At 40.4% G+C, this 23,621-nt stretch overlaps 1 protein-coding gene and 1 pseudogene across 2 annotated transcripts in view; one reads left to right on the top strand and one right to left on the bottom strand.

Annotated features, from left to right (window-relative positions):
- Positions 1 to 23,621, bottom strand: part of cdca7a (cell division cycle associated 7a) — a 238,982-nt gene that overhangs the window by 85,504 nt on the left and 129,857 nt on the right. The gene's annotated exons all lie outside the window — the stretch shown is intronic.
- LOC308330689 (obg-like ATPase 1) overlaps positions 2,610 to 23,621 on the top strand; it is a 43,146-nt pseudogene continuing 22,134 nt past the window's right edge. Inside the window, exons 1-5 of the transcript XR_013966237.1 lie at positions 2,610 to 2,624; positions 2,730 to 2,821; positions 7,909 to 8,052; positions 8,592 to 8,719; positions 20,896 to 21,075. The product of XR_013966237.1 is annotated as an obg-like ATPase 1 (transcript). The remainder of the gene's footprint in view (positions 2,625 to 2,729; positions 2,822 to 7,908; positions 8,053 to 8,591; positions 8,720 to 20,895; positions 21,076 to 23,621) is intronic.

The raw sequence follows: 23,621 nt of genomic DNA, 5'->3' as shown, positions 1-23,621 counted from the left end.
TAGATCTGCGCACATATTTGATTTAGGCTACAGTAGCCTTTGCAAGGCAATATATATTTTCACTCAATGTATTTTTGAACACCCCACGATTGTTTGTAAAGTGTACTGTAGGCTATAAAAGTGTTGTTCGCTAGTCACGCATGACACGAGGCTCGGCTCGCCGAATATCAATATGAGGATGCTCATGCACTTCCATGTGATGGAAAGTGTAGGCTATATACACACACTGTGGGCTAATGGGGCTATTATCTATGCATATACAATACGGAAGGCCTATCTCTTTTTAAATTATCTTTTTATCTCTATATTTTGGACCGCTGTAAATGGACAAAAAAAAACAAAACACTTTAATAGCTGTTTAGCCTACTTTCAGTTTCAATTCATGCGCACATCGGCGCGCGTGTGTGTGTGCGCGCGCGAGTGTATGGGTTTTGGGGCGCGTGGGTGTACTCCCTGTTGTGGGAGTGAGGTGAGATGTTGGGTTAATTAAAAATGACAGATTGCTTTACCAGACAGTCGTTTTTAAAGACCACAAATTATTTAGGAAAATGTTGCGGCCTCTGTATGGAATGTTACATTATAAAAATCATCATCTTATAAATTAAAGAAACTGATTCATTCGATATAGCGAGGGATATTGGAGTTATAAACTAATTCACTAATTTGGCCCACTTCAAACGGGGTAATGATAAAAAGAGAGTATTACATTTCATCTTTGTCTAGATTTATATATATTTCTAATCATTCTTAAGATTGCATGTAACAAAGGCAACATGTTCCACAACTTGTTAAGACATTCAGGGGTAGTAATAACGTATAAGACTGACCTGCTGTTATGCGAATAATGTATGATCTTCCCTTTAAAAGTTAAAGCAATTTTCAAGAGAAAGGCTTCAACCATTACATTATTCAAAACGGACAAATAATGTGTCTGAATGCTGCCAGTCGACACAAGCGCAATCTGTTCAAAGATTCCTTTTGCTGCAATCCCCACCTTTGTGGGGGGCGAGTAAAAAAAATCATCTTAATGCTTCCAAAGAAAATTGATTCATTTTCGCAATCACGGTCATTTAACGGAGTGCTATTAAGACAATTAAATGTTTATTCTGCATAAATAACGTTGATTGTTGCTAAAGAAGTGCAAATAATATGACAATTAATACAAATGAATGTAAAATGTAAGGGGATTTCCCCCATTATTTGCAGATTGGAGTAGGTCTAACCAAGTACAATATACATTCATTCATATTTCAATGTTGCTTTTTCTGTTAATGAAGGTCAGACAATATACATTCCAATTCTAGGCTGATACATGATTTTCAGTTCTGTTCATATATGAATATAGAAAATATAATTGTCATACATATAGTGCTTCTAATTTACCTATAGAATTCACTGTAATAACATTTATAAAACATTAAACTTTATTTTTTTTATTTTTTTACCAATGGACATAAGGAAATAACATAATCTTATTGTTATTCAAGAGAGAATTTTGAGGATCTTCTTGAGGACTTTTCTGTGGCAATTAGGAACCTATTACAAGCCATTAGATTGATCAATGTACCTTAAACAATGGGGATGATTTATTTGGTAGAACAAAACGCTATGCATCTATTGTGATCAGTCTAAGTGACGGTACATCCATCAAGGCGTTAAGCAACAAAAGATAAATGATTAATTCAGACCTATTTCATTTGAATTCTTGCTACAAAAGCACCCCTGTATACTTGCTCAAATCTGGATTATTGGAGCCTCATTTTCTGCATGTTAACCTATGCATGGTGCTAGATTTGGGCATATATATCTTGCATGCTTTAACCTTGCATTATAGAAGGAAGTTTGAGGTGCGTGGGGGTTTATTCACACCATGTCACACCTTTGTTTTAAGCACCTGTATAAATGCTGTTGTCGGATCTAAGCTTATTGAAAGTTTGGAACGGTATCAATATTGGAGAAAAGAAGAGCCTATTGTGTGAAGTTCTTTCATATATGTTCTTTCATACATATATTTCATATATAAGAAAGCCTTCTTTAAAGTCTTGGAACTCGATGTAGATTATTGTTACACTTCTTTTAATACGATGTTATTTCCTTATGATGTCTCTGTGGAGAACCTAACTGATAAAATCCAATGTTTGTAGCCTGTTTGTAAGTTAATCAGACAGTTGAAATGGCATGTTTCATATATTATGCAGAGTAATCTACTGATGAAGTGGTACTGTGACCAATAACTTCAGAAGTACAGGGGGCAACTGTTGATTACTCTCAGCAGAGTGATTTACTATAAGAATATGTTAACGTTAAGACTAGTTTTTCATATCATCCCTGCAACTGACATTTCTTTGTAAGACTGAACTCAGACCAGCTCATTGAACATCTCTCAACGCACATTTGCTAAATTTGGAAGTGTAAATCAGCTTGCCATGCAGCTATGGTCAACTTTCATTTCTAGAAAATACTTGGTCTTGAGAGGGGCTTGGGCCAATTCAAATGGAGTCGACTGGATATGTCTGAGGGGTGGGCTAGACACATGTTCTTTCAATGTTGATTGAATGATTTTTATACAGTAGAGCATCCACCAGTCTAAAACTAAGTAAAAAATAAAGATGGCTCCAAAGAAGGTGTGTGACACGTTAACTCATGCCATTCAAACATTAATGTGAACTGCCGGTTACATAATGACAAGTGCCTCTACTCATTCCAGGCATTGCACTTTGCATTTATAGGGAAAGGGAGGTGAAGAACTGCAGCCAGCACCACTGATTGGAAGGTTTGGCACCTCATTGAAAATAGGAATTGTCGGACTACCCAATGTAGGGTGAGTAAAAAGGTTCTTATTTTTTAACACTGGACAAGCACAAAGACACATTTAGATAATTAAATATATAGTATACATCAAGTACTATTGAATGAAGGATTAACAGAATTCTGTTTGCATAAACATAAAAACGCGATGCAGATTTTAACAGGGGCTATGCATGTATCCGGCAAACTTTCACACCATATACACATTTATTTGATTTATTCATTTACGTGAGTGCTAAAATATCACAACCTGCTGTTTGAGTATATTTCCCTAAAAAGTTACAGTTACAGTTTAACTGTATATTGATCAAATATTGTATGCACATGAAAGGCTGATGATTGATTAGCAACTGGGCATTCAAACATCCAGCAGAAGACGCATAGTAATCCCACACTTCTTGCACTATGCAGCAAGATTTGCTACTGCAGTGCTTTTATACTGGTTTCACACTGCTGTGAATGATAGACTATAGTTCCAGTATATCAAATGACTGGACCTGAAGCTCAGTAATTTCAGAGCTGTTCTTTAACTATTACCCTTTCACCACCTGCTTTTTTGACCTGCTTTTGGGTCCCGGTTGCACTGAATGACTTGGAAAGTGTAGTAAGACTTTGACAATAAAACACAATATTATCAGACAAACCACATTATGTTTTCTTCTGTTGCTTTTTACCCCTTTTTCTCCAAAATTATAGTAGTTTCTTTTGCCAAATGATTCCTCCCCAGTCCCCACGCAAATGTCTGTGTTGTCACTGCTGTTTTATCCTACTGACTCACCTACCAGTGAGGAACCCCCACCGGGCGGACGTAGAGCCTTCGTCCTACTCTTCCCGCCCAACACCCCCTGCTGACAGGTGCCGCCCCAGCCCGTAGAATTACGTTCAGTGACTATTATAACCCTCCCTGCCCGGCTTCCCTCCTCTGAACACGGGCCAATTGTGTTTGTGTATACTGCTCGACAAAGGCGGATGCACCACGGTGGATTCGAACCCACAGACAGACTTTACCACTGCGCCACCTGAGCACCCACTTGTGTTTTTATTATTATTAGTTGTTTATGTTCTGATTATCACATTTATATAAAATAAATAGATTATGTATGATAGTTTGGATTTATTTGAATAATAGTTATTTTATTATAGTGAACTGTTAGACACAATCAATTCCCAATAGAAATGTTGGTCTATATGAAAGCATTTTCATATAGAGCATCCTCTTTTAATTCATCCAGTGAAAGTATTGGTGATTCTTTCTGTAGAACATTGGGAGTCATGAATTGTGTTTCCTGAATACTGAGACTGAATAACACTTACAAAACCTCTAAACAACATTGAAAGGTCCACTGATTGTAGAAACACATGAAGTAGAAACGCATTAACTAGAAAAAGTGCCCCTCGGGGCACAGGTCTCCACCAGGGCAGGTCAGGTTGTGGCCTCCTGGTGGCGCTATAATCGGTCAATGTGAAAAAGGTGACATTTCTTCTTACGCCTTGGATGGCAATTGGATGATTTGAGGCATTTTTTTCCAAAAATGTGTTTTGCAAAAATCCACCTGTCTGTGGCACTATAACAGACCAATGTGAAAAGGGTGGGATATATTCCTCAGCCTAGTAGGAAAGTATGTGAAAGATTTCACGTAAATTGCACGCTCCGTTCATGATTTGAGGCTTTTTGTTCAAAACGGGCCAATCCTGCAAACTTTGAAAGCCAATGTTAGCCAATTAGAATGGAATCTGAAATATCGGACAGATCCGTCTTGAACTAGAGAGTTTTTCAAAAGTCAGCCTCCTGGTGTATAACAGGCCATTCTGGAAAATTTGGGGCAGAGGTTCATCGTTGGCATCCATGGAGTGTGTGTGCAAAATCTGGCATGGACCAAACAACTTTCAGTGTGTCTAGACGATAATCACTGTATATGGGTTTAGGTACTCACCATACCTGTCCTTAGCAGCTGCTTTAAAGTACTGCCTGCCCTTAAGTAGAATGTCCTTCATGGACTGTGATACTACATTAATGAAAACAAATGTGGAAGGAAATGATAATTTAACTGAGATCACCAGAAACTTATTCATACGTTGTATACATCATAGAATCAAGGACCCCCTTTTTATTTAATTTTATAAAACTCATTTTCAAAAGATTTGAAATTAGTAAGGGTTACTATGTTGAGCCTTTTATCTGTGGTGCAAGCAATTTGTGTGTGAAATATAAAAAACAATGAAGACACTTATTATTCAGCACACATAAGAGTTGGTATTCATAAAGTTGTTTCTGCTTAAATAAAACAATGATTCCACTGCACATGCTACGCTGGGGGGTAGTTTTTAGTGCACCCACATGGACATGATCATCTTTTTTTTAGACATTATTTATTTAGTTGTCATTCCCATAGTCCTTTGTCACTGTTATCCATACAGTTGGTCCAAGGGAGAGTACAGGTAATACTGTGTCCCGTCCGATACTTGTGACATAAAGGGCACTTCCTTTCACCTGACAGTGAGGAGGACGTAATGCATGTGGAGGTACATGCTATTCCTCCTAGTTCCAAACTCCGTTTCTAGTTCCAAACTCCGTTTGGAACTAGTGCAACAACAGAGATGACCCGACTTCCCTCCTGCAAACACAGTCAGTTGTGTTAGTATGGACTGATTGATTGATTGATTGAATACTTTATTAGCAGAAATGTAATCAGTACAGGGTACAGTCAAACAGAAATGTAATCAGTACAGGGTACAGTCAAACACACGTCCAAAGGGATCACCAAAAATAGTCCTTGCGGTCTGGTTTCCATTCAGGTCCTGAGTATTCAGTTCATAATCATGGCATGAAAATGGCGATTGGACTCCTGGCCAAGCTGGAGGCAATGTGGAGAATTCAAGCCCATGTGGTGGTAGGCAGGAACCTGACCCCTGCACCACCCAATCGCCATCATTAGTCAGCCCAAACCAGTTGTGGAATAGACTTGAATGCTAAACAAAATTGCTGCGAATGGTGGTGTACAATAATCTCTAAGGAGACAGGAGCTTAGTGCGTGCAAAGGAATCAAAACACAGTGAAAAACAACAACCTTTGACAGTTCACCCACAAGGGTGAGGCCCACCAGCGGCACCTGCCATGTTATCAGTTAACTCTTGCCATAGTATCATCGTCGTAGTATCATCATCGTTGACTAATGTTATTTTTTGAATTAAAGTATTGATCAGATGCTATTTTCTTGTCTTAGTGAATGAATAAGGCTATGGGCATATGATGCACAAATTATCGCTCAACATTTGTCATTGCCCTCGATCATTATCCAACCTCATGCTGGGCTGCATCAGCCATGCTGGAACTTTGGATGGATCGGTATTGTGACAGATGTGAAGTCTGCATAGCCTCACATCCACCTTGTGGGTGGACGGCATGATGGAGTGCTGTGCACAGCGTGGAGTAGGTCGGATCGAGAACCACCTATCCACCCGATCTGTTCATATATAGGCATGCATACTGTATACTGTATGGAGAGATCCAGTTCATCAGGGATCTTCATATGGGCATAAAAGGAACATGGACAGACAGAAAGCAACACAGGCAGACAGACAGATACAGAGATCATCATCTCTGGGATACGGACAGACGGGTACTCAATGGGTACAAACCGTTATTGCATTGCGGGTGAGGTATGCGTTCCCAACTTGCATCGTTAGTGACTTGTTCCCCCAAGTAGGCCTAGTTGTTTACGTGTCACGTGACAGGGCTGCACCATGACTCTCGGTGGCAAACCTCGCACCGGAAGTTCGATTAAATACATGCCAGTGAATGGAGCCGGCTAGACCAGTTTATGAACAAACACTATTTATGAAAGATTGAGACCCTTGTCATGTAATCGGTTCAGGAATATAAAATAAGACATATAAAACATTATTGTCTGCTGCGTTGCTTTTCTATTCGTACACTGTCATTTTATAGAGGTATCTAAAGAGCACAAACTAGTTTCTGAACGTGCCAGGTATCGCAAGACTGTCCACTGTTTCCTGTCTGGGAACCAAATCTTGCGATACCTCAGAGACAGAAGCTATACCTGCCGCTGTTTAGATGCCTCAATAAAATGATAGCTTGCCCGCCCTGAAATTGAGAGGTTGGTGGTCCAATCCCTTACCAAATGGTACCCACGGCACTCTGCATCAAAAGTTGAATTGCGGGTAAATCCCTGTGACATGTCATGTCCAGGGGGTGTACTTGTACATTTTTGCATAAAAGTCTTTGGTTATAAATATGATTGTGCATTTGTTGATAGCTAATCACAACACAATCAGAATGACAGTGCTTAGCCAAGCATAAAACCTCTGTGACCTCTTCACATCAATGTCAGCATAAAGTGCATTGCATATTTGCAGTTCATTACCACAAAATTGCATTGAAGTGCATGTTATCTGTTTCTTACACAGTGTATACTGTACCAAGGTATACTTGCCTGGTGATACTAGTGTTACTTTCCATTTATGTTTTGTTTTCTGTGAAGGTGACCCAAGAAAAGCCTTTAAGTATCTAAGAGAAACGACCCTGCTTTGTATAAGAAATTAATACATAGACCTTTGCAATCTTGAGCAATTTCAGTTCTGTAGGTCCTGTCAACCAATCATTTAAATGTGAGTCACCAGGTGAGGGGATAAGGATTATAGTTAACTGCCATGCCATTATTGTACTTAGATTCATTCTGTTGTCTGTACATCTTGAAGTGTCCTTGAGGTGCTTGTGCCATAGAAATGTCCCTTTGAGCACAACATGGGGCTACATTTGGCCGATTCCGTTCAATAGCTCAGATCTATCAGAAATGTAATTTGCCCCTCGATTCCAAGTACAATTGATCTATTATGGGATTATCTGGCCTTGTAATTGTGCTTAGGAGCCTATTTTAAAATCAGAGTAGGCTTGATTCAAAAACGAGAAATATCAATGCATTGGAATTAATTTTTTCTTCTTCTGAAGAAGTCAAATATATTTTCCATGTCTCACATAATTCGTCAAGGACTTTGAATAATCTAAATAAAACTCTCCAACCATTCGGTCCCACAAACCCTTTATGATAGATTGACCTCTGTGCTATTTTTTATTTTCAGGAAGTCAACCTTTTTCAACGTGCTGACAAAGAGCCAAGCTGCAGCTGAACATTTCCCCTTCTGCACCATTGACCCACATGAAAGCAGAGTGCCCATTCCTGATGGACGCTATGATTTCCTCTGACAATTCCACAAGCCTGCCAGGTATGGGGTCTCACATACATAGTCACAAACAATACCATATGGCCTTAGGCCATATAGCAACTGCACACTATAGGAATGTGAAAGGATATAACAATGTTGTTGACATGAGGATGTCATGTATTGTTTTCACATTATGTATGATTGTAGCTGTCCTGTCCTCCATGATGTTTGTGGAAGAAAATAAATAGCATTGAGCTGTCAGTCCATCATCATATCTTCTAGCAATTAGGGGAGGTTCCATTTCTGTTTTATAGTAGCATGCTGATAAGCCAGTAGATAGATTCTGTTACTCTGGGACAGACATAGTATCAGTACAGTAATGAACCTTTTGATGTGTGAAGTCAGGTCAAACCTTTATGAGAGCAATGGAAAACAAACTAACACAATATTGGTCATTATCTCTATACCCCTTTACAAAAGCATATAATCCACAGTTAGTTGCTCTGCTGTTAATGAATAGAATTTACAGAATGTATTTTTGAACTTTTGTTTAATTTAAATAGCTAATTCTTTGCCCCGCCTATCCCATCCTCCCGCAGCAAAGTCCCAGCGTTCCTTAATGTTGTGGACATTGCTGGCCTGGTGAAAGGTGCTCATGCTGGTGAAGGTTTGGGAAACGCCTTCCTGTCCCACATCAGTGCATGCGATGGCATCTTCCATATGACACGTGAGTCACACACATGTTACTCTCCCTGCAAAGAAATAATAATAATAATAGTAACATTTATTTGAACCAAGCAACTGATCCAGTTGTGTCGTCAATGTCTAGTCTTACACAGCAGTCCCTGCCTGCTCCAGATTTTTTATTCCAAGATGCTTTGGCTGTGTTATGGCTTCACTACACAGTAAAATCCTCTGTGTTAATTTATCCATCCAACACTGAGGATTTGACCATGTAGTGAGGTTTATGCTGAGGTGCCAAGATCAACATGACAGTCAGGGGTAATGAAGCCAGACGTTTCTAATGGGAGGCTCCCTGAATTAGATTCACAGAAATGGGGAGTGGGGAAGGATCTGTGTTTGGTTTAAGCTTTGCAGTAGCATATTCTGAGGTTTGGAAATAAAGCAAGACTGTCGAACAGCATCCGGTATCCACATGATATCGTAATTTGATTCCAGATGCCACATTTAATCAAGGTTTAGGTACGACAAAGTAAATTAGGCTACCATGGAAATATTGCAAGAATGGTAAGGTATTTTGGAGAATATATAGTTAGTTTTTATAATCATTTTGGAAAATATGCATAGGCTACTGTTCTACCCACTGTACTACTATAGATGTGCTATAATGTTTCTAACAGACACTACTACATTTCTTAGTGTTTATCTGTTTAAGAAGAGGAGCAGCTTTTTGTCCCAACTCATACAGAGGTGATTAGCTCAGCAAATTATTACAAAGAAATACCTGTCGCTCAGTATGGCAGCCTTGAAATTACTTGCAATTCTCTCTCTGCCTCGCGTTCTTTTGTGCTCCCAACATCGTCTTTGTCTTACACAATTAAAGTGTTACACACTAGAATAATTTAAATTGCTGCTTCTGAAATGGAGGCAGAGTCTCTTTTAAAAATAGCAGAATCTGTTTACTGATTGTATGTGGTTATTGACATTACCATTATGTGGAAAGAGCTCTGATTAGTGAGTAGCTTGTGGCAGACAAAGAGCAAACAAATGGACAGGGTTAAAATATGAAACCATTTTCCCATAATGTTCCCTTCGCTGCTAGGGATTTGACTTGGTGGACAGTATAAGTGTGTTATTTCTGTTCCGTTATCATTTTTCAATAGCTTTGCGGCACACACACACACACACACACACACACACACACACACACACACACACACACACACACACACACACACACACTCCTGTGTAAACACACTGCATGGTTACTCTATGTTCTTTGTGATCAATTGGAAGACCACCCACTGTAAGTATAAGGCCTAGTAATGATTTACAGAGGAGGATAAGGAGATGTCAGGTGAGATACAACTGCCTGACTGATGGTTTTGAGGGATGACATTTTTGTCAATTGTATATAAAAAAAAGAGCCTTTACACTGACAAGAAATGGTTTACCTCACAAGGAGATGATCTAGGAATTATTTAGTTTTCTGTTTTGTGCCACCTGCGCACTCGCCAACTGAACAAATTGCCACCACAGGGAACTATCCTATGTCTATGTACTTGACCAAATGACCACAACAGATCTTTATACCAGAATGAGAATGACTTGGGACATTTTTGTGCCTCCATATATGTGCATACCGGTAACTAAAAACACCCTCTGGACCAAATGTACATGACCGAAACCAACCTCTTTCTTGTTTTTGCTGGCACAAAAAAAACAACATCCATATCCATCGGAAACAATTTGATAGAAGGCTTCTTCTGAGAGTTTACAGTGTTTTGACATACCATTGTTTTCCCTCTCGCGGATTCCTTGGAGACCATGCGGTATGTTTCTCAAGTTAACCATTAAACATAGCTCGTTTTGTTTTGCAATTATAGAAATGTTTTATCTGGTGTCAGGCAGTGTGGGCTGCAATATTCAAGGCACTTCTTTTATATTGCTTGATTATATGGTTGGGGGAAATCACACTTTTCTTGTCTGGATTGGTATGTTTGTGTCTGGCAGAATTTGAAAACATGCTGCAACAGAAGGATGTTCACAGTTCCAGAGGTTGATGTCATTTGTGTGCTCGGTTTTTGCCAAACTCAGTCACAATGGTTGACATGATCCTAATGAAATTAAGTGCAGAACGCTCAGCTTGTGATTAATTCAGAACTTCCCAACATTTACTTTTTCTCTCTCAATTGGAGTAAGACTGGTTTCAGTGCTATTTTTACCCTGGCCTCTACCATACTGTAAAGTTTCATAAGCATATGACGCTGCATGTATGTATTAGAGGCAGAAGAAGAATTTTCACAAAACAGCAATTTTCTTTGGCTCATAAAACCTTCATTGTTTTCACTTAAAAAATAATTGTCCGTATAGGTCCAAAGTTCATGTGTAGCATTTTTCGTGCATTTCGATCAAAGATCGTGGGAGGAGATAGACCTTTTTTCATATAATTAAAAATGGCAGGTGATCTAGAGGTCAGAGGTCAAAAGTAAGAGCACGTTACTTGTTCGGCATGAGGAGACGCATGTGTATTGAAGTTTCATTGACGACGTTCAAACGGTTCATGAGCAATGCTCGTTCCAAGTTTGCATTTTCAATTGAGTGCTATAGCGCCACCCTTTGGCCAATAGTCATGGGCTTTACACCCTCCTCGCCATTTGGCATGGCCCTCTACCATATTACAGAGTTTCACGAAAACCGACTGCACGGTTGAGCCAGAACTGATATTTTTGGTGGAAAAAGCTTGAAAAAACTAAGGATACAGGTGGAATATACTCGTAAATACTGATTACCGCAAATATTTCATTTCTTTCTGCTGTAGGCTAGGCTTATTGGATCCAGGCAGTGGTGTAACTGGAGATTCTTCTTGCTGTCAGGACTTTGAGGTCTACCAAACATAGTTGCTCAATTCCTCCAGTATTGTGCATTTATGAATATTTTTCAACCCCTAATGGCTTTGAAAGCCCTGTGTAAACAGTGGATTTGCTTTCAACGAAAGCTTCCAAAAACTATTAAGGCGCATTATAACATCCTGAAAACTGATTATTTTGAATGCCTGGTGTTCCCCCATGTCATAAGGGAATGGTTTGCAAGGCCATAAGTGTTCCCAGTGCTTCTGGAGTGATTGGTTGGATGCTCTCTGTCTGAGACAAGACAGACACGTTTTACTTCATCTATTCTTATATTCACTGCTAGCGATGCCTGCCAGCTCACCTGGCTACCTGCCCAGATGTTTGGCTTCTAACAATTAAAAACATGAACGCTCACAGAGTGTCCCACATCCACTGTAGAAATCAGACGACTCATTCTTTATACACTTTACAGTCACAGGGAATCTAAAACACTAGAGAATCCAATCTCAAGACATTGTGGCACGGCACATTTAATCCGAAAGGACTGGGATGTGGTTGTGGTCAATCGATTACAAAGTAGATGTTATTCTTGACAGTTGTCACACTTTGCGCTCGTCTTTCACTATGATTTTCATGCCATGGAAGATCTGCATCAACTGAACCGTGGGTAAATGCTACTGCTAAAGGCTATTTCCTAATATTACAATGATCTCTTGCCTGTCTCTTGCATGGCCTGTCCTATGCTGAGGATAGAGTGGCATCATGAGAGAGCAATGCTTGGTTGGTTGGTCGGTTGGTTGATTCTGGACAATTAATGTGAGCCTCTTGTGCTAACTTGTAACTGCGGGTGAAGGATAACTCGGTGGCACGGAATGTAGAAAACCGAAATAATTCAGATAAACTGTGACTAAACTGTCATTACAGCTAAACTGTCCTGAAATGAAGTGACAGGCATTCTGTCCAGTTAAGTGTCAATGTCATTTTGACTGTTGTTCAGTCAACTAAATTAAATGAACTAGTACAATACAGTCCAAGCCATGAGATAACACTGTACTCACTGAACTGCAACTATAGGACAATTTGCAGTTTGCCATCCAGTATCTAGTGTGGAAACAACAGCTGTGGTGTGATGCATGACACCACCAATCATAATATTGTATTATATTTCTGTTTGTTTTAGTTTGACTATTGAATACATTTTACGTGGGACCCATGCATGTTATATTCACTTATAGTTACTGATTTATTACTAGGCATTTCACTAGACTCATAGTTTGTGTCGGTGCCATTTGATTTCTGCATCTTCACCTCAGTTTTTCATCAGAGATTTGAAATTATAGATCAGGAAATATTCGCTCCTTTGCTAATTAAACACATTTTTAAATGAAACGACACAGAAAAAAGAAACGGACCATCCCACAGTTAACTTTGTATGTTACTGAATCATTCCACTATCCCATATTTATATAATGCAATAGCAGAAAGGCATTATTGGGTCAGTTTCTTCACATGTGACACATTGTAAACATGTAGCTGATATTTTGTATGTCCCTCAGTGTTTAATTACCTGCAGTCAGTGCAATTGTCTTGAGATACAAATACAGATCTCTTAGCTCTGCTGACAGCCCAAATCCTCTCTGTTGTATGTATGTGAGCTGTGTTGAGGTGCCTTCACAGACCTTAACCTCATTATCTTGCCACACTAATTGAAAGCCCTGTGCCCATTTATCCGTCCGCCTATGTCCGCCTTCTCCTACCAAACCACACTGTTTGCACAAATCTCTCCATGCACAACACCTACTGCATGCCTGTCCAGACATAACGCACTATGTTGCATCCACGCAACTGTCATAATTACTGTACAGTTTGCATTGGCATGAAATATTATTATTATTGCGCATAATTTCACAGTGATGCAAATTACATCACATTTTAAACCACTACACACACACACACACACACACACACACAGGGCGCAGCAGTACGGTACAGTACGGTATATGGTATAGATCGGCACAGTATGGTACAGTACAGTATGGTGCGGTGCAGTATTGTACAGTACAGTATGCTACAGGACAGTATTGTACAGTACAGCATGGTTCTCAACCAAACAAACACAACCAAATGGACCCATAACAGTCCATTTGTATTTCCATCAGAGTTTATTGTTATAAGGGTCCTTTGGTTCCATTTGCAGTAGGCTAAGGCTACTTTGTCAGTTACAGAGTCACCTCGACAGATCCTTAAACTCATTCAGTGCCACCTGCTTGACACCAAGTGTGTACAGTACAGTACAGTACAGTATAGTACGCTACAGTACAGCCTGCTACAGTACAGTATGTTATGGTACAGTACAGTACAGCCTGCTACAGTACAGCATGGTACAGTACACTGGCCACGTGGATGGCGTGGCGCTAAAGAGAGACTGGCCAAAGGCTGGTCGAATTCTAGACCCTTTAATATACGTCATTCTACGATAGTGTCACGCTGCAAAAATAACTGATCCAAAAGCTCACGATCGCAGCGCTTTGTGAGCTTGTAGATCTGATGTTTTCTCCATTTCTGAATACATAATGACATGACATGCCCAAAATAGGGACAGCAGTTTAAAAGTGGTTAAATGAGCATTTTTATTCGGCGAGAAGAGTTTCTCTGAGCCTCCACTCGTCGTGGGTGATTAAAGTAAAACGTCTGTCCATCTTGACTGGAGATCGCCACAGCTCCAGATAACATGCTACGTGATTGAAGGTCGAAATATTTAGAATTCTAATGGGGCTTCAGGAAGAATTGCTTGAAATAGGCTGCAGAATCTTTCTGCTTCTTCCTCGCACCCAAACCACCTCGCACCCACCCCCCCCCCCCCCTCACTCTCTCTCTCAGACACACACACACACACACACACACACACACTTCCCTGTCAGCTGTGAAAAGAACCACTGGGAATGGCAAGGCCCGATGATCATAGAATTATTGGATGGTGATTCAAAACCCCTCAAAGAGGAGTTGCTATGGAGATCTCGTTCCAAACTGTGAAATGATTCACCTTTGAAAGGCTGAAGGGCCTGGAAGCTGAACACATCATTGTTCAGGTGGCGGTTGGTTAGGAAATTGCCGGTGCCTGTGCAATCAGCAGTGCTGTGGTAGTTAAGGATCTAAGGTTTGTTCTCTGAATGGTGTGGTCACTGTGGGACAACACTGACGCGCGCACGATGGTTCCTTTCAATCACAGAGCTCGCACACTCGCCGATTTGACAAAATAAATGACATGACAGAGGTTAAGTTAAATGTCAAAGCAACGAACACAATTATTGTCTATCAAAGTTAATGGAAACTGGAGCCTCCCCCTTTCATTGTCCAGCTGTGTATAGATTGCACAAGTGTAAATGAACCTTCTCTATTCTATTGAATGACTGCTCCATGGTTTTCCCAGTCAGTCACATCAAAATGTTACAGTAATATCCTGATTGTTTCATTGTCTCCATCAGGCCGAAGGCATGGGGAGAGAGCATGTTTTGCACTCCGTCCGTGTGTCCAACCGTGTGTGTGTGTGTGTGTGTGAGTCTGTCCGTCTGTCCGTCCGTCCGTCTGTTACCAACTAATCTCAAGCACCGTTAACCCAGACGATGCCAAATTTTGCACACACACTCCCTGGATGCCAACGATGAACCTCTGCCCCAAATTCTCCAGAACGGCCTGTTATAGCGCCACCAGGAGACCAACTTTTGAAAAACATTTATTTTTATATTACTCCTCCAGATTCTGTCCAAAACCCCGCAAAGTGTTACACAGTATCTCTATAGTTATGTGTTCAAGACGGATCTGTTCGATATTTCAGATTCCATCCTAATTGGCTAACATTGGCTTTCAAAGTTTGCAGGATTGGCCCGTGAACAAAAAGCCTCAAATCATGAACGCAGCATGCAATTTACGTGAAATCTTTCACAGACTTTCCTACTAGGCTGAGGAATATATCCCACCCTTTTCACATTGGCCTGTTATAGCGCCACCGACAGGTGGATTTTTGCAAAACCCATTTTTGGAACAAAATGCCTCAAATCGTCCAATTGCCATCCAAGGCGTAAGAAGAAATGGCACCCTTTTCACATTGGCCTATTATACCACCAGGAGTCCACAACCTGACCTTCCCTGATGGAGACCTGTGCCCGAGGGGCACTTCATCTAGTTTAACTATGAGACTGTAATAAAATAGAAAAATATGCCCGTACACTGTAGATCTGCTCGGTACAAGAGAACAAATCTATTATGAAGGCAACGTTTCGGTCACTACAGAACTTCTTCAGGCATGACTCAGCATTTTGCCAGCTACTTATATACAAACATTTGGTTAAAAAACAACCAGGATCTGTGATTGGAAATGAGGTGCAGCTTGTGATAATGATGAATGTGGTGACATTATCTAAAGGCACAAGGACACCAGAAAACTTAAACATTGTACAAAAAACAATAATGTAAAGACACTTGGTTGTACAAATACAATAAGGAAGTCAACAATAGAAATAAGAGACCAAGGTCACTAGGTCCTGCACTCATACATTCATTGACAGTGGAAAAATACATGAATATTATACACAAACCAAACCAAATTCACTGGGGGGGCGGGGGGAACTCTGAGACTGTACAAATGTAAACTCTATTACAAATGGATATGCGGATAATGAGGAATTTATTGTTTACCAGATTTGGTATGAAACATCACAGCTGAGAGTAGATTACATAGGAATTGGAGACACCTTGTATACGATACTGATATTCCATGGAGAGCTGTCATTTCACTATAATCTATTTTGAAAGATGGCATCACGTGAAAACATGAATGCCTAAGCTATTTGAAGGACACATGCAAACCCACCATTTTCCAAGCGTCAATCTGCTTTTTGGTTGCTAATGTATGTGCCATAATCAAAATATGCAAAGAAACCAGGCTGAATTGGCAACAAACTAGTATTACACGAGACAGTATTTTGCAAATCTGTCAAATTTGTGCATCCCTAAGATCATAGATGAATGTAAAAAAATATATATTTCCTGAATAAACAGTGTTTTATGCAGGGCAGACATCCATAATGTGCTTTTCCTGACAGACCCATAAAATACCTTTTTACTGCTCTGAATACCAGAAGGATTGCGGTACTAAGTTAGCATGAACATTTTACAGGGAGTGCTAGGAATGCAACTGCTTAGATGTGCCCTTACTCATCTTGCACGTGAAAACATGCACAGGAAGTTAGAAGCCAGTGAATACTATAATTTGACTGAATTATGTTGTTGACCGCATACTATCCTCCTATAAGTAGCAACTGTAGAGGAGCATGCTTGATCAGAATTCATATAAAGAACGCTCTTAGGCTCCCGTGTCTTGGTACCCGAAAGTGAAGTAGGGACATCTTTATCTGGATTTTACTGTATGGCCTATTGAATAAAGTGTTTCTTTCAGTGCCGTATTCCATTTAGAAAATGTAGTTTAGGGATGAGAACAGATTATTATTATGTTTTTAAATATTCTTTTATCCCACGATTATTTCACCCATTTTTTCACCCTTTGTCAATTATCTAATGTAATCCTGGGCGCTACACTTCCTCTGCCAACCTGGGAGGGCAGCAGACTGACCTCATGCTTCCTTCAATGCATGAAGAGTCCAAGCTGCTTCTTTTCAATTGACGGGGGGGAGTTTCCCCACCCGGACATAGAGCTTGGAAGGAACACGTTATTCCGACCAGTTCCTTTCCCCTCCATCAGGCGCCAGGGGGAGGTAGTTTAGAGACCAGGATTACTGCATGTTTTTTGTGAGGGTATACCTACCCTATGGGGACACGGGGAGAACATGCAAACTCCACACAGAAAAGAGGAGAGAACACGCCCCCAGGGATGTGCACAGATTTGAAGCATTATCAAGAGGAACATTTAAATACAGAATGAAATGGTTTGAGTCTTTCAGGAACAACTGAAGAAGACAGTCACTTTTTCTGATGCAAAGCTGAATCTCACGCCCTGGCCTGGAGGTCCTTTTTGTAAAACTACTTCTATGCTTTACTGTACATTATACATTATACTGTACAGTGTACACAGTAAAGTGTATAGTATTATACATTTTTTGAGAGTGTACAAATAAAGCCAGATGGACCCTTGTACACTCTGAGCCACTCAGCCCATTAAAGAATGGTCTGAGTTCTTTGTTCGGTCAATAAAGACACACCTGTCAATAGTCTCTTCAAAACACAAAGTATTTCAAACAAAAGTAGTAAAATGTATGAGAGTGAAAGAGAGTATGAGGGAGACTTGACTCCTGAAACAAGGTATTTCCCTCTTTTTTCCCCTCTCTCTCTTCTCTCTCTCTCTCTCTCTCTCTCTCTCTCTCTCTCTCTCTGTTTTAGTCTTGCTTGTGGCTTTGTGTGGCGCCGCAGCAGTATAAGAGCTGTCGTCGTTAAACGACTAATTGTGGAGATTTCCCCCCTTTTTCTCGCCTCATGCATCTGTACCCCGGCTCTAAAGCCTGAATGGGGACTGTGGCATAGGAGATGTGAATGTTAAATTAGGCGAAATTAATTAAAGCAAATTACTTTGGAATATATAGTAGCCGGAAGAGAGAGTAAGTGGGTGACTAAATGGTTGGTGATCAGCTGCTCTAGCTCCTGAACAACGGGAAACATCGTTTGATGGGTAGATTCATCAGGCTTTTATAATGGAGTTAAAACAGGTATAGACTGTTGCTCATTAATTCCTGGTGCGAACTGGACTGAACTGAACAAATTTACTTCCTTTTTGCTTTTTTAATTTTCTACATTTCTACATCATCTGTCTGTTAACAATATGATTCCCATTTTGAAAAACCCTTCTGTGAAATCTAAGGTAGTGAATTGTACAGGTTTAACAAATAGTTTCCATTTTAAGCCCATTGTACTAAAAACTATACATCACACCCATTTTATATTATTGCTGGTCACACAGTGATTTACATTGCATTATATTCTCTGGGTTCATGCAGAGACAATAGCAAAATTTCATCCCAATCAGTGTTGAACAGGGAGCTGGTAAATTGAAGCAGCAAAACAATAATTCCACTGATTAGCCCCTTTCTGTGTGCTGTAAGTGAACTGTTTATACTGTGGAGTACCTCTGGAAGAGCAGAGGAACCAAAACAGCCTGATTAGGCAACGAGTAATTGGATAAGTTCATTTCACCATGAGGACAACTCACTGGGTGACAGCTTGCACCATAGACTCTACCTGCATGCTTCTGTTGGGGAGTAAACATCTGTCAGAGATTTGTGTCATTTTGCTGCTTATCCTATCGTCCCTAACGAAATTCAGATTGTTGAAATGGCGTATACAGGCCATGGAGTTCTATGTCATTTTCTCAGGTGAACATAATTTCTTAACACGATACATGCAAAGGTTATATTGAATATACGATATATTTATTTTGAGGTTCCATCTTGATATCAATCTGTTAGTACTTTAAGCATTGCTCTAAAGACAGCACTATTTGTCCCTGATTGATATTGGAATGGAAACTACATAGACAACAAAATTATGATCTCTTTATTTGGAGGGTTAAACACCAATTTAACTGTCTTTAGTCAGGTGATGTAACAGCTCTGCATGAAAGATTTGTTTAACCACTTAAACATGATTACATTATTTAGTTGACTGGTGTCCCTTTCCATTATGGCACTCTATACTGGGTCCACAATTTTTCCCCACAAAGGGTTGTGTTGTGGTGCATTGTGACGCTTTGTTAGCTTGTAGATCGGCTATTTTTGCCTAATGTTCGACCTTGAATAGGGACACTAAGCTTCATGTGGTTGAATATGAGGCGATTGTGACAACTACAAGCAGTCATGAATCATGAACGTTTTTTTAACATGCATCACTGTAGGAATGTGTTGAGTGACTGAGGTGTGACAGATGGACAGCCATGATAAAGTGACAGTACACGTGATGCTGTTTTCTCCCTTGGCTTCGACTGTCAACAGTCCTTTACACATGGATGTCAACACCTCAACCTGGATCGTCGACAATTAAGTGACTCCAGCAGGCAGATGCCGAACATAGCATCCGTCAATGCGGTAGTGCTTAAAGCTATGTCTCATGTCACATCATCCACACACACCCGTGGATGAGATGGTATTCGTATTATGTCAACTTGAACAACAATTGGTTTGTTGCAATGATGAAGGAAATACTGCAACCCTTCGAAGGAGTATAATATAAGAGAGATGTGAGCTGCTGTAATGCAGTAAATTCAACTAGATGATTTCATTCACTGTATGTTGTACTCATGAAGCACTGTATGCAAAGTACTCATGGTATCGGGGAAGCCTGTAGTAAACATGTGTATTGTTAACAGGCTAAGGATCCGCTGTAGTTGCCATTGGTTAAAGGCTGTCACTCTTGTGTGACAGATGTACACAGTACACCCCACCCCCTTCCCTAACCCTCAGAAGGAGACCAAGAGCTGCTGCTGCCTAATGGTCTACTTTAGTGCCTCATTATCTAATCACCAGTCCAGCCATTGCTACTAAGCCATTGATTAGGAGAGGATTGGGCCCCTTCTCATATATTTCTATATTTATGGATTAAATGCTAATGTTTTTTGTCTGACATTTGTGTCTTTAATGTTAATACATCATATGGCTCATAGTTGTAAAACAGCACAATAATACTTGAGCTACTGCTAGCGGTTGTGGATGTTAACACTGCCTTGGAGAGAAAAAACATTTTTAGTTCCCAGAATAATATATGAGGATAAATTCTTTGTAATCGTAATGAAGTAGCGAGCACACAATAAATGTCCTTTTAACATGGTTTATTTACCTTTATTTATTATTTACCTTATTATTTATACCTTTCATGGACAAGCAATGGATGCGATTCGACTGGATTGGCCTTCCTCAGCGTCATAAATCCTTTGTCACTTGTGCCATGCTGAAGTTGAAGTTAAAGAATAGTCTTTTCATGGAAACACTGCAAGTTAGTTGACTATTTGTTGAGCTCAGCTGACACAGACAGGTCTGCTCATTGAACAGGAAAATCAAATGTGCCGTACACAGTCGGATATGTTCAGTGTATTTGTTGTGACTTTCCTGCATCTCTCACTATGGTTTCTCATATGGATGCGTTTGTTTTACAGATATTCTCTGTAAAAGATAAACATTATCGACTACCTTTAATCGTTGGACAATATGTGATCTCAGGCAGTCAATGCCATTGATTCTACACGTGTCTGTATGCGGGGAGCACTCCTGTCGCCGACATAAGATGACAGCTACAGTAGGCTATTATTGTCTTTGACTGCATGGGTGTCTTTACTGTGTGGGTTGTGCGTCCTTGTTGCTGTATTGTGCTGTAGGTGCGTTTGAGGATGAAGACATCATCCACGTGGAGGGGACAGCTAGTGGACCCAGTGAGGGACATGGAGATTATCCACGAGGAGCTCAGGCTGAAGGATGAGGAGATGATCAATCCCATTATTGAAAAACTGGAAAAGGTGGCCATTAGAGGCGGTGACAAGAAACTTAAACCTGAATACGTGAGTCAATGTCTATTGTCCTCCCTCCCCCTTACATTAGTCATACTCCGAGCATGTCCACCTAAATACTGTACATGAGAGTTGAGACGGCATCCCTAGCATGTCTATTGCCCCCAGCCTCGGATTGCATGAGTTAATGTCCCTAGCATGTCCATCTCTCCCCCTCACCTGATTACATTAGTCAATATTCCTAGCATGTCCACCTGAATGAGACAGCATCTCTAGCATGTCCATCATCGCCCCATCCCCGGATTACATTAATCAATGGCCCTAGCTGCCTAGCATGTCCAATTACTCCCCCTTCTCACCTGAATACATGAGTCAACATCCATTGCTCTCGCTAACAACAACGCATAAATAATAATGACCATGCTGGACGAACACACACATCCAATACCAAATAAGGCAGGTGCTGAGCAGAAAACAAAATAGGCACAAAATAAATAGAGCTCGCACACTGTCCAGTTGAAAATGTCGCGTTTATTGTACAGCGTGCCTGCGTGACGTTTCACGCTACGTGATCTTTATCAGACATACTGTAAGACACATCATTGTATATTAATCGCATGATGTGGAGAATCACATGAGATGCATTGCACCTATCTGTACACACGCTATATCTGACAAGAATAACAAATCAGGTCAAAGTAATGAATCACATTCAATCCAATACGTTTGAAGTATAATAAAAGTTCTGTGAAAACACCAAGTTGAAGTTGACAATAAATGGTAAAATGGCACCAACCAGAACATCAGGAGCAATTTGGAGTTCAGTGTCTTGCTCAAGGACACTTCGACACTAGCTCTGGGGGAGCCCGGGTTCGAACAGGCAACCTTGCGGTTGGCATCCAGCCACTCTACCCCTGAGCCCACCGTCGCCCAATCATTGTATACAATGTATTTAGAGACAAATGCATAAATCACCCACTCATGGCCGATAATATTATTATACACAATTAAAAGATAATGATGTGAATAAATGGTGTATACCCAAAATTTGAAATGAATCTTATGTGCTCCCAGCAAATAGGAGACACAAGAGGCAACAATAATAACAAAAATAAAGAACGTATGTATGTATCTATAAATCTCAATAGTACATCACACCACCATCAAGCCTAGAATGCCATCATAATGTGCAAAGACCATTTGAGGCACCTCTACTACAGTGAAATATTTAAAAACACAATACGGTAACAAATAATAATCACCCCACACATATGACATGGGAGTTAAATGTATGCATTTCTTTCTTTCTTTTTTTTTTCTCTCGCCCGCTTCGGCTGCTTTTTCTTTTTCCTGAGATTGAAAGTGATCAGGGGTCAGGGGTGTTCTGCTGTAGAAATCATTAATAGAGAGTTACTTATTCAGCTGCTAACCCTGGGTCACAGCAATGGGCTAATGAAAGTGTTTCCACAAGGCTCTATTCATGTAAAGTAATACTCAAATCACAGTACAGCTCCTGCTCGTGTTCGTGCACCCTACAACAGCTTAGACAATTGGGTGACACCACACAATGGGGTGACCCACAAGCCTACATGATGTCGATATGAATACAGTAAACTGTTCCTGGGTTACGTGCAGTGAGACAGGGTGCAGATTGAAAATTAAAAGACAAAAACATAACGCTGTGTGTGTGGCATCAGTTATGCATTGGGTAATAAGGTGGCGCAGCTAACTGTCGTTGCTGTTGGGCAGGAACATTGTATCTCCATATTTTTGCTATTCATAAATTAATGCTTTATTGTATACTTTGTCATACGACAATGTCGCACAAAAGTAGCAAGAATAGACGATCTACAGGCACACAACGGGTTGTGAATTTGTGATGTTGCATTGTGAGCTTTTACATATATTTATTTTATATATATATTTTTTTTAGATATATTTTAGAAATATTTTTAAAATTAGACTAAATAATGACTACATTGGATCCATTGGAGCACAGGTTTTGTTTTGTTTCCATTTCCTGAAAAATAACCATTTTGAACATAATGTTTCTGCCCGACAGCGAAGCTACGCATTTGAGTCTATCCTCTGTCACACAAGCGAGGCTGGATATAGTGAGCAATGATGATATTTGACATGCACTAGCGGTGCTCAGGGCAGGGAGAGAGTGACCCCGATGCAAAATGGGCCAGTAAGCGAGGTAATCTGGCCTTTCACTTGGAACTGCGCGCCCAATTTCAGGCCCTGACACATGAGGGCTCTGACCAGTCATTATACTAACGAGAAGGGCCATTTCACCTGCTGCAGAGGCCCAGCGCCTGGTTGGTTCCCCTCGGAGTAATCCCCCTCTGCAGCCCCACAGACAGGAGCCATTCAGGCCAGGCAGGTGGCCGTTCGTTGACGCACATAATTGCTGACAATTTTAGGCAATGAATAAAAATGATCTACATTACTTGTCAAAGGTTGTGTACGCGATGCCAAGTGAAATCTATAGAAGACCTCTTTAGACGTGGAAGAATGGCCCTTATCAAAGGCTATAGCAAGCTTCAGATGGTGGGATGTGGGGGGTGCTGAGTCTCTGCCGTTTGACATGTGAA

The sequence above is a fragment of the Protomyctophum bolini genome (assembly GCF_963924005.1).
Source record: "Protomyctophum bolini genome assembly, chromosome: 16".
NCBI classification, from domain to species: Eukaryota; Metazoa; Chordata; class Actinopteri; order Myctophiformes; family Myctophidae; genus Protomyctophum; species Protomyctophum bolini.
This window is presented reverse-complemented; position numbering and strand designations above follow the sequence as displayed.